This window comes from Schistocerca nitens, chromosome 12 (assembly GCF_023898315.1).
Source record: "Schistocerca nitens isolate TAMUIC-IGC-003100 chromosome 12, iqSchNite1.1, whole genome shotgun sequence".
NCBI classification, from domain to species: domain Eukaryota; kingdom Metazoa; phylum Arthropoda; class Insecta; order Orthoptera; family Acrididae; genus Schistocerca; species Schistocerca nitens.
Window position 1 is genome coordinate 111,431,228 of NC_064625.1, and position 6,985 is coordinate 111,438,212.

Here is a 6,985-nt window from a genome sequence, read left to right on the forward strand (position 1 = left end):
AAGTTATCTTTTCTTCGACAGTAGTGTTCATAACATTATAGTTAAATGCACAAATATTTATGTAAGAAATTTGAAAATTAAATATCAGAGACATGTACAGGTTAGACTCACTGATGAGACTGAAATAACAGCACTTTTCGGCTTACTCTACCTTACAGGAACCCTAAGACGTTGTAGAAAAAACACTAGCATTCTCTGGGGTAACTCTTGAGGAAACGGCTTAGAATTCTGTGTGAGTGAAAAAAAGATTTAAATTTCTTCTGAGACCTTTACATTTTGATGACGTAAGGAAGCCTTCGAAAAGAAATTGATAATAAATTAGCTCCAATTAGAGATATTTTTGAGACTGCTATTCATAATTTTTCAAAACACTTTGTCCCAAGTGAATATTTGACTGTCGACGACTAGTTACTTTCTTTTTGAGGAAAATGCCAATTCAGACAGTATCTTCCTGAGAAGTCCGCCAAATACGGCATTATGACTTCTGCTTTGGTAGATGTTAGAAATGCCTATATGTTCAACTTAGAAACTTATGCTGGCACTTAGCCAGAGGGTCCTTCCAAGCACAATAATTCTCCTACAGATATAGTATTGAGATTAGTGGAACCTGTCAGCGGGTCTCGCCATAACATTACTGGTGACTTCAGTGGTATGCCACTGGCTAAGAGGCTACTAGAAGACAAGGGACTGACACACGTTGGAAAGCTCCGGAAAAACAAGATGGAAATGCTCAAGAAGTTTTTACCTAATAAGCAAAGACTTCAATTTTCTTCTTTGTTTGGCTTCCACGAGAATTGTACGCTAGTTTCATACTGTCCTAAAGTTAATCAAGCTGTTCTCTTCATATCTACATTGCGTCATGATACCATTGACAAAGATACAAGAAATTCACTGAAACCAGACATTCTAAATTTTTACAATATGACAAAGATTGGATGGAGTTGATTTACTTGATCACATAATTAAAAAATGATGTTTGTCGAAAATTCGTAAGTGGCCTACGGTTGTTTTCTATAATTTACTAGTGTTTCTGCCATGACTGCACAGTGCATATACCGAGCAAATTATAGAATACCTAAATAATTGAAAAGAACGGAGTTTCTGCAGAGGTTGGCCTGGGTAATGATGAAACCTCAAATTCAGTACAGATCTGCAGTCCCTCAAATTCCCATTGAATTACGGCGGCAGCACTTGCTCTACTGGACATAAATTCAACAGTTACACCACAAGACAATCCCAGAGAAGGTTCCAAAGGGCGCTGTTACGAGTGTGGACGGCAGAAACACAAGACACTAGATAATGGTGTCATAAATGTAAGAGGTGGATGTGTTTCCCTCATTTGCATGCCGTATGAGTAAACTGTCTCTGAAATAAATTACTAAAATATTTTTTTTTTTGGAAATTTGTGTTTTACTTCCATCCCTATACATATACAAATATAGAAAAAGCAACTAAAGAACATTTGATGATCATTTCAATAAACAGAAATGGGGGGGGGGGGGGGGGGCAGGAGTCCCCGAAGCGCCTAATCACGGAACGATACAGCACGCACCTACTGCAGGGTTAAAATAGCACTGATCTCTTTTCGCATTTTCTATAATAACGCAATATTTCAAAACATTGCAAATTATACGACTAAAAATGTCCTTTTTTAAGAATGATTTATTTAAAAACGAAATATTTTGGCATTGCTGTTACGGCTAGCTGATATTTGCGTTTTTTATTCGGTTATCAGTAAAAAAAGGCCCAACTGCTATAACTGTGACCAAACAAATACCGAAAACTACCGGTTATTCAGAACTAGAATACCGGCACCGGTTTTTCTCATCCTTAACAGTGAGGCGATAAGATTCATTGTAACATAAATCGCGCGACAGGACCTTATCGGTGCGACACGATACGAGAGGCGATCTGCGTCACGGCAAACAAGGCAACACGAATCACGTTTCTAGCTCAGTTGCAATCATGAACTATTCTGAAGAGAATGTTATTGCGGCTTACGAATATTTAAAGCTAAAAAAACTGAAAAGGTAAAGAGAGTACTGGATGCACCAGTACAATGCTATCAATATGAAACATTTTCAACTGTGGTTTCTCGTGAGCTCTCCCAACACGAGCATAAGTTTCTTGAATTCCATGGAATGCGTCCAGAGAGATTCCACTTTTTGGAGCAACTCTGAGAAACCAGAACCTATATTTTCGACTTGCTATTTATTCTGTTGAGAAGCTGATTACAGTAAGATAAGTTCGTGCTGGTGTTTGAGTGATGTTAAAATACCTCTATGAAAAATTTATTTTTAGTAAGACCAATTATACAATGTGGTACATATACACTAATTAATAAAGCTAGGAGAGTATTTGTACAACAGTTCAATTTCGCCAGGTAATGTATAATTTAGCTTGAGGTGTACTGAGAAAAAATGTTTAAGGATTAAAAAAGTATCAGTCACCATCAATGGCGTAGCAGTGCGTAGTAGACAATGTGTTTCAAAAATGAAGGAAGCCCGTGACGATAATAAAAATTCCAACATGTCCTTGGCTTCGCCCAAATGCTCATTCAAAAGTAACAGCAATTTACCTTTAAGATCTCTTTCAGACCTGTCACAAGGATTCCTGAAATAATGGGGCATAGACAAAAACATCCAGTCAGCATCCTTAGCCAATGACTCCCACTCTCATTTCAGTAAATTTTTCATTCCCAGCTTCGGCTTGTACCGGCAGCATACGAAAAAGAGAAACACGAGGCAGCTCCGCACTCCGCATAGCATGCAACAACAGCCTAGCGATGGGAAAAACCAATCAATTAAATCAGATACCAGTATTTTAGTTCTGAATAACCGCTGTTTTGCGGTACATTTTTGGTCTCGGTATAACACGTATTTGGTCTCATAAGAAAGTAGGTGTTGAGAGATGTGAAAATTACGGAAGTATCACTTTAATAACTACCGGCTGCAAAATACTAACGCGAATTCTTTACCGACGAATGGAAAAACTGGTAGAAGCCGACCTCGGGCAAGATCAGTTTGGATTCCGTAGAAGTATTGGAAAACGTGAGGCAATACTGACCCTACTACTTATCTTACAAGATAGATTAAAGAAAGGCAAACCTACGTTTCTAGCATTTAGAGACTTAAGAGAAAGCTTTTGACAATGTTGACTGGAATACTCTTTCAAATTCTGAAGGTGGCAGGGGTAAAATACACGGAGCGAAAGGCTATTTACAATTTGTACAGAAACCACAAGGCAGTTATAACATTCGAGGGGTATGAAAGGGAAGCAGAGGTTGGGAAGGGAGTGAGACAGGGTTGTAGCCGGCCGAGGTGGCCGAGCGGTTCAAGGCGCTACAGTCTGGAAGCGCGCGACCGCTACGGTAGCAGGTTCGAATCCTGCCTTGGGCATGGATGTATGTGATGTCCTCAGTTAGGTTTAAGTAGTTCTAAGTTCTAAGGGACTGCTGACCTCAATCCCATAGTGCTGCGAGCCATTTGAACCATTTGAACAGGGTTGTAGCCTATCCCGAATGTTATTCAATCTGTATATTGAGCAAGCAGTAAAGGAAACAAAAGAAAAATTCGGATTAGATATTAAAATCTACGGAGAAGAAATAATAACTTCGAGGTTCGCCGATGACATCGCAATTCTGTCAGAGACAGCAAAGGACTTGTAAGAGCAGTTGAACGGAATGGACGACGTCTTGAAAGGAGGATATAAGATGGACATCAACAAAAGCAAAACGAGGATAAGGGAATGTAGTCGAATTAAATTGGGTGATGCTGCGAGAATTAGATTAGGAAATGAGACACTTAAAGTAGTAAAGGAGTTTTGCTGATGATGGTCGAAGTAGAGAGGATATAAAATGTAGACTGGAAATGGCAAGGAAAGCGTTTCTGAAGAAGAGAAATTTCTTAAATCAGGTATAGATTTAAGAGTCAGAAAGTCGTTTCTGAAAGTATTTGTATGGAGTGTAGCCATGTATGGAAGTGAAACATGGACGATAAATAGTTTGGGTAGAAGAGAACAGAAGCTTTTGAAATGTGGTGCTAAGAAGAATGCTGAAGATTAGACGGGTAGATTACATAACTAATTAGGAGGTATTGAACAGAATTGGGGAGAAGAGAAATTTGTGGCACAACTTGACTAGAAGAAGTGGTGAGTTGGTAGCACACGTTCTGAGGCATAAATGGGTCACCAATTTAGTATTGGAGGGCATGCGTGGAGTTTAAAAATCGTAGATGGAGACCAAGGGATGACTACACTAAGCAGATTCAGAAGGATGTAGGTTGCAGTAGGTACTGGGAGATGAAGAAGCTTGCTTAGGATAGAGTAGCATGGAGAGCTGCATCAAACAAATCCCAGTACTGAAGACCACAACAACAACAACAACATAACATGTATTTAATTTTTTGCTAAGAAACGGGTAAAAAACCGACATGTCAAAAATAATAGATCCAATGCTAAAATTTTTGGTTTTTAGAGAAATATTCTTTAAAAAGGAGTAATTTTTATTCGTAAAATTTCCGTTGTTTTGGACCTCTGCATTATTATAGAAAATGGAAAAAGCGACGGAAAAGAGCAACAAACATATGGCACAGAAGTTGGTACAGCATTGCCGACACAATAATGTACACAATGTGGCAAGGCCTATTGGATGCTACGTGTGTACATGGACTGTATGAGACTTGTCGCATCTGGTCTCATTAGTTGTATTACAGAAATGGCACCAGCCCTAGCAAAGTATTTTATCAAGTGCCCTACCAATCAATGAAGAGCAATCCCATGGAGTCGCAAGACATTTAAAATACCTTCACCGATTTCACAAATAACCTCAGAAAAATGTAGGTGTCTTTAAAGAAGTGTATAAGGCGGGGGAGAGCTGTGTAAACCAACACTATACGTGACCACCAATAAAATGTTGGTTCTACTATGTTCGATATTGTCAGTTACTACCCACTGTGTTATGTCTATTATTTTACAGGTATTGTGTGATTTTTCTTTCAAGAAATCTATGAGTACGTAGCGTACAAACTGCCAGTGACTGTTACAATTTTCTTCTTCTTATCGTCCATACTTCCTAATATATAAACTACTTTCGAGGTGCCAAAACGTACTAGAATAAATGAGATGTCTATAAAACGCCACACGGTACAATGTACTTGTCGCAATTCCTGAAATCCATCGTCCATGGCCTCTGGCCTAAGCCGGCCGTTGTGGCGGAGCGTTTATAGGCGCTTCAGTCTGGAACCGCGCGACCGCTACGGTCGCAGGTTCGAATCCTGCCTCGGACATGGATGTGTGTGATGTCCTTAGGTTAGTTAGGTTTAAGTAGTTCTAAGTTCTAGGGGACTGATGACCTCAGATGTTAAGTCCCATAGTGCTCAGAGCCATCTGAACCATTTTTGAACCTCTGGCCTGCCGAGGAGCACCGCAGTCCCAGGTCCATGGATAAACCACGAAAATTCGTTGCATTATGCTACACAAACACATCCGGCCTACCAGTAGATCAGTGAGACTAGATCCGATGGGCAGGTCGTCCACATTAATGGGAAACGATGGGCTTCAGATCGGCAGAAATGGCCTGCGGTTTTGGCCCATCGTAGAACTCCACTCGTGTGGCCAGTAATTCACCTGTCACAGACACCATGTTGTTGAAATGAGACCGCAGTGATCAATTCATGCGACAGCTAACTTCCGCAAATACTCTGGAATCGGTACTAATGAGGATATGTAGCAATTCACCATAAACATGATCGCTGAGCCGCAGACAGGCACGTAAAAAAAGACAAGCACAGTCTCACAGCTAAACTTTCGGCCATAGCCTTTGTCAGAAAACGAGAGCACATGTACAATCACACAATCTCTCAGAGACGACTTATGCACACTTGACCGCTGTCTCTGGTCGCTGCGTCAATAATCTCCGACAATCAGATCCACGCTCCCCCCCCCCCCCCGCCCCCACCTCATCCGCAACTGCTAGGCTAGCGGCAAAAAGTGATGGCAGCACTGGCTGCAAGCTGAGGGGATGCGTAGGATGGGGAGATGCAGTAAGAATGAGGAAATAGGGAAGCAGCGCCCAGCCAGCGACGACGCACCATATCTCATAAACAAATCTGCTCAGACAAAAACGAGATTTTCCCATTTTTTTCAAATTTCCCTGTTTTCCCTGCCCTCCGGCTCGTGGTCTTGCGGTAGCGTTCTCGCTTCTCGCGCACGGGGTCCCGGGTACGATTCCCGGCGGGGTCAAGGATTTTTCTCTGCCTCGTGATGACTGGGTGTTGTGTGTTCATCATCATTTCATCATCATTGACTCGCAAGTCACCGAAGTGGCGTCAACTAAAAAGGACTTGCAATACGGCGGCCGAACTTCCCCGCATGGGGCCTCCCGGCCAACAATGCCATACGATCATTTCATTTCATTTCCGTCATCAGGCCATAAGTGGCCCATAGGGATCATCGGACCGCTGTCATCATCAGCTGAGGATGCGGACAGGAGGGACGTGTGGTCAGCACACCGCTCTCCCGGTCGTTATGATGGTTTTCTTTGACCGGAGCCGCTACTATTCGGTCGAGTAGCTCCTGAATTGGCATCACGATGCTGAGTGCACCCCGAAAAATGGCAACAGCGCATGGCGGCCCGGATGATCACCCATCCAAGTGCCGGCCACGCCCGATAGCGCTTAACTTCGGTGATCTGACGGGAACCGGTGAATTCACTGCGGCAAGGCCGTTGCCCCCGATTTCCCTGACGCGTCTGAAATTCCCTGACATTCTTTGATTTCCAGAACTTGGGGCAATCCTGAATGGTGGATTTGCTTTAAAAGATTAAAGACAGGAGAAACCACAACAAAGTTGCAACATCATACAATCAGAAAATTTAAAACTTTAACAATTGATTCACAGTTTACAATAAAAGTAGAAAGGAGCTTATCTGCTGCCTGTGTCTACATAATATGCCTCTATCTGCTCGTAGCCCTTGAAAATGAACAAA

General features: G+C 41.9%; 1 pseudogene; it reads right to left on the reverse strand.

The window, feature by feature from the left end:
- Positions 1 to 6,611: 6,611 nt before the first annotated feature.
- On the reverse strand, positions 6,612 to 6,729 carry LOC126215467 (5S ribosomal RNA; annotated as a pseudogene).
- Positions 6,730 to 6,985: the final 256 nt, after the last annotated feature.